General features: G+C 49.2%; 1 long non-coding RNA gene across 1 annotated transcript; it reads right to left on the minus strand.

The window, feature by feature from the left end:
* Positions 1-358: 358 nt before the first annotated feature.
* Positions 359-1,365, minus strand: LOC142257924 (uncharacterized). Its single transcript, XR_012727681.1, has 5 exons — positions 1,306-1,365; positions 1,121-1,196; positions 961-1,025; positions 799-881; positions 359-407 (listed from the first exon to the last, which is right to left on the minus strand). It is a non-coding gene; the product is annotated as an uncharacterized LOC142257924 (long non-coding RNA).
* Between the last annotated feature and the right edge of the window lie 10,150 nt (positions 1,366-11,515).

Below are 11,515 nucleotides of genomic sequence, written 5' to 3' on the forward strand. Positions count from 1 at the left end.
CGATGACAAAATACCTAATAAAAGATGCAATCTGTCATATGATTACAACATAATAGATATTCCGTAAGGACATGTGAGTCCAATCAAGGGTATGTGAACCATATGGGGGTATAGAGATAGGTCTCGGGTATCTAACTATAGTGGTTACGTGATATGGTGGAGTTATTAATGGAGCCGACCCTGCAGTAAGAGGAAGAAATATGAATCAAGAAAAGGGAGAGAAAATGGAGAGAGAATGTCATGCCAGGGCAGAGAGATGTGAAACCATGAGATCATAAAGTAGAAATATGGGGAATGTGGATATGGGAGGAGAATGGTAACCTACATGACTCACCAAGATTAATATGTTGGAGACAAAATCAGTAATAGGTAGATCATACCGCGTTAGTGGCTTGGAAAGCCTTTAACTGAAATAGAAAACACGTATATCAATTACATGTGAGACGTATTATCCTATTGGTTTAAGGTCACTATAATGTGATATATATAGGAGATATATTCCTTGTGTGAAATCAAATGCTGTGCCACATGGATACTATTAGTATGTGTCAAGTTGCGACCTATATTTTGGTCCACATAGTACAATAAAATGGCTAGATTGTCTAGTGATGTATACTTGAACTTACAGTAGGCGCCTCTCAGCATGAGTATATAGGATTTACTGAATTCAATATGGTGTGTGTTTAACTGCCATAGGTGCAATGTCGCCATATTGTCAAGGATTTTCTAAGAGCTGCGTCTACTGTGTGTAAGCATATCGTACGTGATTCAAAGCTCAAATGTAGGGTTGATACCTACAAATAGTGACGTACAGGCGTGCGTTATGCACTGTATCCTTTAAGGGTCGTTTCTGCAATGGGGTTGCGCCACAGTGGTCTAAGCTTGAGCAGAAATAAAAGAGAAATACGTCATATGTCATGTATATAGGCATAAATGAATAATATAGGTATAAATAGGTACCTATGGGCTGTATGGCAATAATAGGTGGCTGGAATTAAATCTCAGAGAGATTGGCCAGTAATATCCTGCCAAAATAGAAAGAAAATGGCTGTAACATATATTCTTACAAGTAAGGTAGATGTAATAAGCCCCTGGTTACTATCTGGCTGTAACTGGTTACCTGCAGGTAGCAATGGAATGGGATGATTGTGTAGTCACATTGATGTAATTATGTGCAGGCTTGTGCCTGCATCGCTCTGTACAAGAAAAGAAGAGAAGCAGGACATCCCCATATAATCATTCCTCCATCTAGTGATTACTCATGAGTCAGTGATTAGGGGTAAGCAATGGAACTGTTTACTTTACCAATAGATTGCGGTCTGTATGTGTGATATCACCGGTAGGACCGGAAAAGTTAATGACCGAATTCCTAATGAAAGTGAGAAAGGTAAAAAAAGGAATGTTATAAAAGTAGCATGAAGAATGAGGACGAAGGAAAAAGGAGTCGGCTACCATAACTCACCTGTGCTGCCGCGGGACGTGTGGACTGGTGTGAGGATCCTGCAGAATGTGCAGTGTCTAGCGCTCCGGGGTTTAAGTGAGGAGTGTGGGCGTGTATCACTGACTAAGCTTCCTGTCTTTGGATACCGGAAGTCGGGAGTCTGGAACGCACGACACGCTCACGCTGTGCGCGCCCCAGACTCCGCCCCCCGCTAGTGCATCCTGGAGAAGTGTGGGCGTGTAGGGTAAACCTGGTTTCCTGTTACTGGAATACAGGAAGTCTGTGAAGTGGAACGCAAGCCGCGCATGCGCAGCCCACGCTCCAGATCAATCCTCTCACAGGGGCATAATGTAAGCTGTTACCAAGTGCTGTAGATGTAACAGTGTTAAGCAATAAACTAACCAGATAACCAGTGCATCAGTGTAAGTGGGAGCCAATCTTGGTGTCCAGAGTGCTATATAATGCAAAAGAGGAAGTGCAGCTATAAAAAGACGTGCCGGCCGGTGCTCAGGATCGGGATATCTTAATGTTTCTGTAAAATAAAGGGTATTGTGTCAATATTAGCATGAGACAATGAAACAACAAATACATATCCATGCATGTAATGTCCATAAAATGGAGAGGTTACAACAGTGGAAGGAGATAAATTCATTTATATGGCACATTATACGATCCTGAGATGTATATCTAAATATTAATCAGGATAAAACAGAAGTGTTAAAAAGTCGTAGATACCTTCGCTGGATGAACCGTGAGGTTCAAGTGTATTCAGGGTATGAATCCACCTGGCCTCCCTATCAAGGAGGCTTTTAACCCTGTTGCCTCCTCTGCGTTTAATATCAACGTGGTTAATGACTTGAAACTTGAGCTGGGAAATTCGGTGCCCAGTTGTCAAGAAATGATGGGGGATGGGCAACAAGGAGTTGCCACATCTAATGTCTGACTTATGTCGGCTAATGCGGTCCCGGATATGCTGGGTAGTCTCCCCAACATATCCGAGACCGCACGGACATTTAATGTAATATACTACATATGTGCTATCGCATGTATAGAAACCCCTGACCTCTGGCCAGCCACGCTGAACCGAGGATATGACTGGTGTGCATGTCATATCCTCAATTTGGCCGGAGAGTTGCTCCATGTCTTCATCCTCCTCCTCGTCATAGTCCTCCACTGCACGTTGTGATGAGACGAGGCTGGGCTGTGCGTTATCACCCACACCCACTACTGTTTCTTGCTGCAACTCATCGCGCTCCGCCTGCAATGCATCATGTTTGTTTTTCAGCAGAGACCGTTTTAGAAGGCAGAGTAGCGGTATGGTGACGCTAATAATGGCGTCATCACCACTCACCATCTTGGTGGAGTCCTCAAAGTTTTGGAGGATGGTACATAGGTCTGACATCCATCTCCACTCCTCAGGTGTTATGTGTGGAGTTTGACCCATTTCCCGACGGCTTAGGTGATGCAGGTACTCAACAACTGCCCTCTTCTGCTCACATATCCTGACCAACATGTGCAGAGTTGAATTCCAACGCGTGGGGACATCACACACCAGTCTGTGAGCCGGAAGATGCAAACGGCGCTGAAAGCCGGCAAGGCCGGCTGAAGCAGTAGGTGACTTTCGAAAATGTGCAGACAGGCGGCGAACTTTTACCAGCAGATCAGACAGCTCTGGGTATGACTTTAGAAACCGCTGAACCACGAGGTTGAGCACATGGGCCACGCATGGAACATGTGTCAGCTGGCCTCGCCTCAAAGCCGCCACCAGGTTCCGGCCATTGTCACACACGACCTTTCCTGGCTTTAGGTTCAGAGGTGTGAGCCAGTGATCTGCCTGCTGTTTCAGAGCTGTCCATAGCTCTTCTGCATTGTGGGGTTTGTCACCTATGCAGATTAGCTTCAGCACAGCCTGTTGCCGCTTTGCCGAGGCAGTGCTGCAGTGCTTCCAGCTTGTGACTGGTGTGGAGGGTACAGTGGATGAGGATGCGCAGGAGGAGGAGGAGGCTGAAGAGCATGACATTCCGGAGCTGTAGAGTGTGGGTGAAACACTGACTGAGGTAGGGCCTGCAAACCTTGGTGTGGGAAGGACGTGTTCCGTCCCTCGCTCAGACTGGGTCCCAGCTTCCACAATATTAACCCAGTGTGCCGTCAACGAGATGTAGCGGCCTTGCCCACAAGCACTTGTCCACGTGTCTGTGGTTAGGTGGACCTTGGGTGAAACAGCGTTGTTCAGGGCACGTGTGATGTTTTGTGACACGTGGTTATGCAACGCGGGGACGGCACACCGGGAGAAATAGTGGCGGCTGGGGACCGAGTAACGTGGGACAGCTGCCGCCATCAGGTCACGGAATGCTTCTGTCTCCACCAGCCTAAAAAGCAACATTTCCAGCGCAAGCAGTCGCGAAATGTTAGCATTTAGAACTGTGGCATGTGGGGTGTTGGCAGTGTATTTGCGCCTGCGTTCAAAGGTTTGCTGAATGGATAACTGAACGCTGCGCTGGGACAAGGACGTGCTTGATGATGGTGTTCTTTCTGCGTAGGCAACTGCAGGTGCATGGACAGGGATTGGCTCGCATGCACAACCAGCGAAGACGTAGCAGTGACATCAGCAAGCACTGCTCCTCGACTCTGTTGTACTTCCCACAAAGTCGGGTGCTTGGCTGACATGTGCCTGATCATGCTGGTGGTGGTCAGGCTGCTAGTTTTGGTACCCCTGCTGATGCTGGCACGGCAGGTGTTGCAAATGGCCTTTTTTGAATCATCTGGATCCAACTTAAAAAACTGCCAGACTCGGGAAGACCTAACATTTGTACAGGCACCTTGTGTCGTCGTGTTGTTCCGGGGAACGGTTGCCTGACTTCTGCCTGGGGCCACCACCCTGCTTCTTACTGCCTGTTGTGATGCTACGCCTCCCTCCCCCTGTGCACTGCTGTCCTCGCTCTGCATATCCTCCTGCCAGGTTAAGTCAGTTACTGGATCATCCACCACGTCGTCTTCCTCTTCCGCACCCTGCTCCTCCTCCTGACTTGCTGACAATTGTGTCTCATCATCGTCCACCACTTGTTGAGACACGTTGCCAACTTCGTGAGAACGTGGCTGCTCAAATATTTGGCCATCTGTACAGACGATCTCCTCATGACCCACTTCAATATGAGCTGGCGAGAGGCCAGAATGTGTGAATGGAAACGTGAACAGCTCTTCCGAGTGTCCAAGTGTGGGATCATTAATGTCCGAGGAGGACGTGTACTCAGCCTGGTGGTAGGAAGGAGGATCAGGTTCAGAAATGTGCGGTGCAGTATCACGGCTACTGACACTTGACCGTGTGGAAGACAGAGTGTTTGTGGTGGTGCCAATCTGACTGGAAGCATTATCTGCTATCCAACTAACAACCTGTTGACACTGGTCTTGGTTCAAGAGCGGTGTACTGCTGCGGTCCCCAAGAATTTGGGACAGGACGTGCGAGCGACTAGATGTGGCCCTTTGTTGTGGCGAAATTAGAGCTTGCCCACGACCTCGGCCTCTGCCTGCACCACCATCACGTCCACTTCCTTGTTCCTTGCCAATGCCCTTGCGCATTTTGCAATGCTGTGCACTGCTGACGTGTATATTCACTACTTGTGCGTTATATCAAAGTTTCTGGAAATTGCACACAAGTGCACCTGTACGCTGCCACCAACAGGCACACACGTGCGGTTTTAAAAACCAAGCACGGACGCAATAAGAACCTAACAGGTTTTTTTGGGGAGCGACAATTACAGACAAGTCAGACACTATCTGGACTGTTTTAGACTGTGTACACCAGCCCCAGATATGATGAAGGCTGGTATACGGTCACCACTAGGAATGGCTATATACCCTGCCTGCCTGTATACTGGTACAATAGTCCTGACAAGGACTCTTTTGGTCACTAGCCTGTATTCAGACCTGGCTATACCCTGCCTGTATATAGCAACAATAGTCCTGAGAAGGACTCTGCTACTGTACTCCGACCTGGCTATACCCTGCCTGCCTGTATACAACTAGAATAGTCCTGAGAAGGACTTTTGGTCACACTGTTTGCAGCCCTGCAACTGAAAAAGCTATAAAGGGCCGCAAAGCTTTCCCTGAAGCAGCAACACTCTCCCTGCACTGACTGTCTGGATGGCTGTGTGCAGAGCACAGCGCGCCGGCCGGTATAAAGGCTCGGTCACGCTGTGCAGGCCGGCCAATCACTGCAATTCCACAACTAACAGGGCTGTGGCATTGCAGTGGTCTGCCAGCCAATCCCTGCATGAGGGCTGGCTCTCAAAAGAGCGCCAACATGCAGAAATGAAGACCACGAGTACAGCACGCGTATCGCGAGATTACTCGGTCCCCGCCGAGCAGCCCGAGTACAGCGATACTCGTGCGAGTACCGAGTAGTTACAAGCATGCTCGCTCATCACTAGTCATATACATCTACCATGAGTAGGTTTATATAAGTTTTGTGCGTGTTGTGTGAATTTCTTTTCAGGCCTGCTCTGAAACATATCCAGTGTGGAAAACATTACTGCTGAAAAACTCATGATGCTGGTGGTATGTAAAGATGGAGTTCCTAAAAAGTGGTAAAAAGTACATATTCTATAGCAGAGGTCATTATAGAGGTCAGTACCTGGGGATGCCCCTGATGAACCCCTGTCTGCCACTGCGAAGAGGGGAGAAATGCGTTGCGCTTCTTTCATGCTAAGTGGCTGATAAATATGCGTTTATTTTATTAGCCTGAGTGTGAATTGGACAGTGGAGGGTCTGTGATTGGACGAGATCTCCTCATGACTTTACCTGGCCTTATTATTGTATTTATACAGTGGGTACATGTTATACATGTGAGATATTTAATTTATTTTAGGGTTTGGTCCTTCAATTTTGCTGTATCATATTGATTTAAGCTACCAAACAGCTATGTAAATACAGAGTGTGAATATGTAATCTTTGGGAATGAATTGGATATATATAATTGCATAATGACGCCTCTTTATCCCTGTATCTCACGGTTTCTATATTTCCTCACTGACATTAGCAGCACGTATTAGCTTGGCAGTGTAGGGATAGGGAGGGCGAGCCGTCGGTGAGCGGGGGCACCAATTCGCCTTATAGGGTGCCGACCTCCGCTGCGAGGTAGGGAGAGTTTAGGGCTATTGCCCCAATCCCTGCCCCCTCCTTTATTGGAATATTTAATTGTGTCTATACTCACATGGGTGTATGTTGTTTGGAATTTTAATGATTATAACATAAACATGTAACGATCCACAAGATAATGGTGAACGCTGCAAATCATGTAACAAATTTTCCTTTTTCTTAATAATTAGATCTTTATATAAGATATTTTTGGTTTAGCACCTACAATGTGATTATATTTCTCAGATACTTTAGATACAGTGTGATGTCCTGACCAGTGATGTACGAGCCGTATACGACTGCCTATATAGTGTGTTAAACATGTGTATCATCCAATTCCAGATCCTAAATCAGTGTCAGGAGCACGTGGTCTCCAGCCAGGAGACTGGGTGATCCTAAAAAGACAAGTCAGAATGAGCCATGAGTCAGAATCAGGTGGACCGATCCAGCTTATCCCAACCACAGCGACTTCCATGAAGCTTGAGGGAAAACCCATCTGGAGACAACAACCACTGTAAAGAGTCCATCGTACCAGCAGAATGAGGGTCACAACACACATAGTGCTGGATTATCTCACATAGAACTTTATGGAGAATTTCTAGATTGGGGATGATACATAGGAAATAACCATAAGGGAACAATGGGTACAGGAACATTACGCAAATAAGGGCTCATGGTGGGAAAAACATTATCTGACCTGAACCAATCAATTATTTTAAGGGTTTAAGTGACTTAAGGATAACATACACTTATAGGTAACTGGTATTGTTTTATTTGTTGGTATTTGAAGCCGTAAAAGTGCTACTCTGTGTTACTGAAGGTAATCGGATCCATGTGTAAGGGAAATCTTGTTAAAGGCCTCCTGGTGGTAGATTATAGACCTGAGACAAGAAGAGATCCATTAGAGTTGTGATACAATCAGGTGTATTCGGGTAGAAAAGTCTCGAAAACGCGGACAGCACTCGGATATTGACTGAGAATCAGCCTTTCAGAAATAGTAATGCTAAAAGCTGCAGCATAACAGTAAGAAGCTTATTCTTACAATTGCCTTACTCTTTCTAATCGATTAATCTCAAATTCTGAGTAAGTTCTTCAGCATTAAATAAATCTGTTCTAGTTACCTGTGCCTCTGTGAACTGTGTGTGCGGGATGTGATCAACTCTCTGATCAGCAGTCTGTACCAGCGGGGGCAAAGGCTTAGTATTGCTTGTATAGCGGATAGAAAAATGAAAAAAGGTTGCAGTTAAAGCATTAGAGCTGATGTGTTAGAGGACCATGGTAGGGTCAGAAGGTTAATAAAGTATTTAGGGGGGACTGTTGAGGAGAGCCATAAGATGAAATACTTAATTAACTTCTTGACAAGGGATTGTGGGAAATATATCGATTTGCCTTACATAATTCAGGTTTCAGATCATATACATGACAGATATAAAGATGGCCACCATTTCCTGTTATCCACACCTTGCTTGGAATGCAAGGAATGTCCAGATGAAAGACCACCATATAAGGGAAGATCCCTGGTCAAGCTGGAAGACATCCCAGACCAAACCATCAGCATGGATGCACCAGATGACATCCCTCCCATCGTCATGGTTTCATCCACTGGAGTCAGACCTGCCCATCGACAGCAACACGGATCTCCCCATTCGCTAGCCCATGAACTGTCCCACTAAATGGGCATATCTGAACTTGTGTACGCCCCTAGCCTATATCAAGAGGATGCATGAGTCTCCTCTGTCTGTTTTGGTGCCATTTTCTACTGTGACCAAGAAGAGACTTTATATCCGACTGTGTCTGGTGTGAATTCTTTTATGCATGCACTTGGCCCATATCAATTCGGCCAGGCAGTAGGCAACTAGTGATCTCTGGTTAAGAGTTCACCTTAACACCAGGTTTACCCTACACGCCCACACTTCTCCAGGATGCACTAGCGGGGGGCGGAGTCTGGGGCGCGCACAGCGTGAGCGTGTCGTGCGTTCCAGACTCCCGACTTCCGGTATCCAAAGACAGGAAGCTTAGTCAGTGATACACGCCCACACTCCTCACTTAAACCCCCGAGCGCTAGGCACTGCACATTCTGCAGGATCCTCACACCAGTCCACACGTCCCGCGGCAGCACAGGTGAGTTATGGTAGCCGACTCCTTTTTCCTTCGTCCTCATTCTTCATGCTACTTTTAAAACCTTCCTTTTTTTACCTTTCTCACTTTCATTAGGAATTCGGTCACTTTCCGGTCCTACCGGTGATATCTGTCACGGCCGGGCGGTCGGGCAGACCCAGGAGGTGGATCCACTGGACCGAACTCTCTGAGATGGTGGTAGGGAGTCCGGCAGCTGAAGCACTGATGGGCAGTAGAACAGTCCGTGCAAGTGAAGGCAGCGGAGGAGTCCCAGGGACCACGGAGTCACAGAAGGTGGTCTTGGTGACGTAGCTCAGGTTCGGAGGCCGAGGTGATATCAGGCGGGGTCCGGAACCTCTGGAGCAAGATGACGGGTCACCGCAGGGATCCGGGATGGTACGGACTGTCAGATGGCAGACGGACAGCGTGCGGGGATCAGGACACGGCAGACTGGATGGCGAGGCAGGTACGGCTCTACAAAGACAGATAGGTGAGTACAGGCACATAAACACCAAGAGACCTGACTCCTAGCTCAGGGAACACGAAGATCAGGCCCCGCCCCCTTGGACAATGACCCCCTATATACCCTGTACCTGTGCAACCTCATTTCCTGTTAATGGACGCTGGCCCTTTAAGAAAGGGTCAGTGACCGCGCGCGCGCCCTAATGCGCATGCGCGCCGCCCGGGTGCCAGAAGCCAGGGAAGGAGGCTGCGAGGAGGACGCAGGGGAGCCGGCCAGGTCCAGGGAAGCTGTCGGGCGCCGGGATCGGGGGCCCGGAGCCCTGGGACGGACGGAATCCGGTGACTGGGAAGCGGAGATCGTGGCAGGTGAGCCGGGGAACGGGGGTGAGGACCCGGGGAGCGTGACAGTACCCCCCCCCCCCACGCCCCCCTCCCCGCAACCGGGACATGAAGGCACGGATAAGAGGAGTGCCCACGTTCTCCCTGGGCTCCCAGGACCTATCCTCAGGACCATACCCTTCCCAGTCCACCAGGAAGAACTGTCGACCTCGTACGGTCTTCATGGCCACGATATCCCTTACCGCATAGATGTCGTCATCGGCAATAGGTGGAGGGGCCGGACTGGCAGCAGCGGAGAAGGGACCAAGGACAACCGGCTTGAGCAGGGAGACGTGGAATGAGTTGGGTATCCTCATCGTGGCCGGGAGCTGTAGCTTGTAGGAGACCTCATTGATCTTGTTGAGGACTTTAAACGGCCCGATGTAGCGAGGACCCAGCTTGTAGGATGGTATCTTCAGGCGGATGTACTGGGAGGCAAGCCAGACGAGATCTCCAGGAGAGAAACACGGAGGATCCAGACGTCTCTTGTCAGCGTGTTTCTTCATCCGCTGGGAAGCGCGCCCAAGGGACGCCTTGACAGAGTCCCAAATGGTAGCAAAGTCACGAACTGCAGTATCAGCAGCCGGGACATCCGAGGAAGGGGATATAGGCAATGGGACGGCGGGCTGGAGTCCGTAAACAACATGGAAGGGAGATTCGGAGGATGACTCACTGACGTGGTGGTTATGGGAGAATTCAGCCCAAGGCAGAAGCGAGGACCAGTCGTCGTGATGGGCGTTGACATAGTGACGTAGGTATGAGGTCACGATTTGATTGACCCTCTCCACTTGGCCGTTAGACTGAGGATGGTAAGAAGAAGAAAAGTCCAGAGTCACTCCCAGATGTTTGCATAGAGCCCTCCAGAAGCGGGAGGTGAACTGAGTTCCTCTGTCGGACACTATGTGGGATGGAAAGCCATGCAAGCGGAAGATGTGATGTATATAGGCTTCCGCGAGTTCCTGAGCAGAGGGCAGTCCGGCCATAGGAACGAAGTGGGCCATTTTGGAGAATCGATCAACCACGACCCATATGACTGTGTGCCCGGAGGATAATGGCAAGTCCGTAATAAAGTCCATTGCTATGTGTTGCCACGGGACTGAGGGTATCGGTAAAGGCAGAAGACGGCCATGGGGCAAGTGTTTGGGCGTCTTGTTCCTGGCACAGGAGGAGCAGGCAGAGACAAAAGCAGCGACGTCCGTGCGAAGGGATGGCCACCAGTAATGGCGTACAATCGCACCCCATGTTCTCTTCTGACCAGCATGCCCGGCTGTTTTTGAGGCATGACCCCAGTGTAACACTTTTTGCCTGTCGGTATCGGAGACATAGGTCTTCCCGGGCGGTATCTGGGCTAGGGTGACAGGGGCCACCGGAATGATGTTGCTAGGACAGATGATGGGTTGGGTAGTCTCTTCCTCCTGCTCCATGGGCATGAAAGACCTGGACAAGGCATCAGCGCGTACATTCTTGTCCGCGGGTCGGAAGTGAAGCTGAAAGTCGAACCTGGCAAAGAATAAGGACCACCTGGCTTGCCGTGGGTTCAGTCGCTGAGCGGACCGCAGGTATTCTAGGTTCTTGTGGTCCGTGTAGATGATCACGGGATACACTGCACCTTCCAGGAGGTAGCGCCATTCCTCCAGTGCCAGTTTGACTGCCAAGAGCTCTCGGTCCCCGATGGTATAGTTGCGTTCAGGCGCTGAGAAGCCCTTGGAGAAGAATCCGCAAGTCACCATCTTCCCGGAGGAGGACTTCTGCATGAGCACTGCTCCGGCTCCTGAGGAGGAGGCATCCACCTCCAAGGTGAACTGGCGGTTTAGCTCCGGACGGTGAAGTACAGGCGAGGAAGCAAAAGCCCGCTTCAAAGAGCCAAACGCGGCGTCGGCCGCAGGCGACCAGTCCTTTGGATTTGCCTCTTTCTTAGTCAAAGCGGAAAGTGGAGCAGTCAGAGCAGAGAAGTGAGGGACGAATTGGCGGTAGTAGTTGGCG

This window comes from Anomaloglossus baeobatrachus, chromosome 12 (genome assembly GCF_048569485.1).
Source record: "Anomaloglossus baeobatrachus isolate aAnoBae1 chromosome 12, aAnoBae1.hap1, whole genome shotgun sequence".
NCBI lineage: Eukaryota > Metazoa > Chordata > Amphibia > Anura > Aromobatidae > Anomaloglossus > Anomaloglossus baeobatrachus.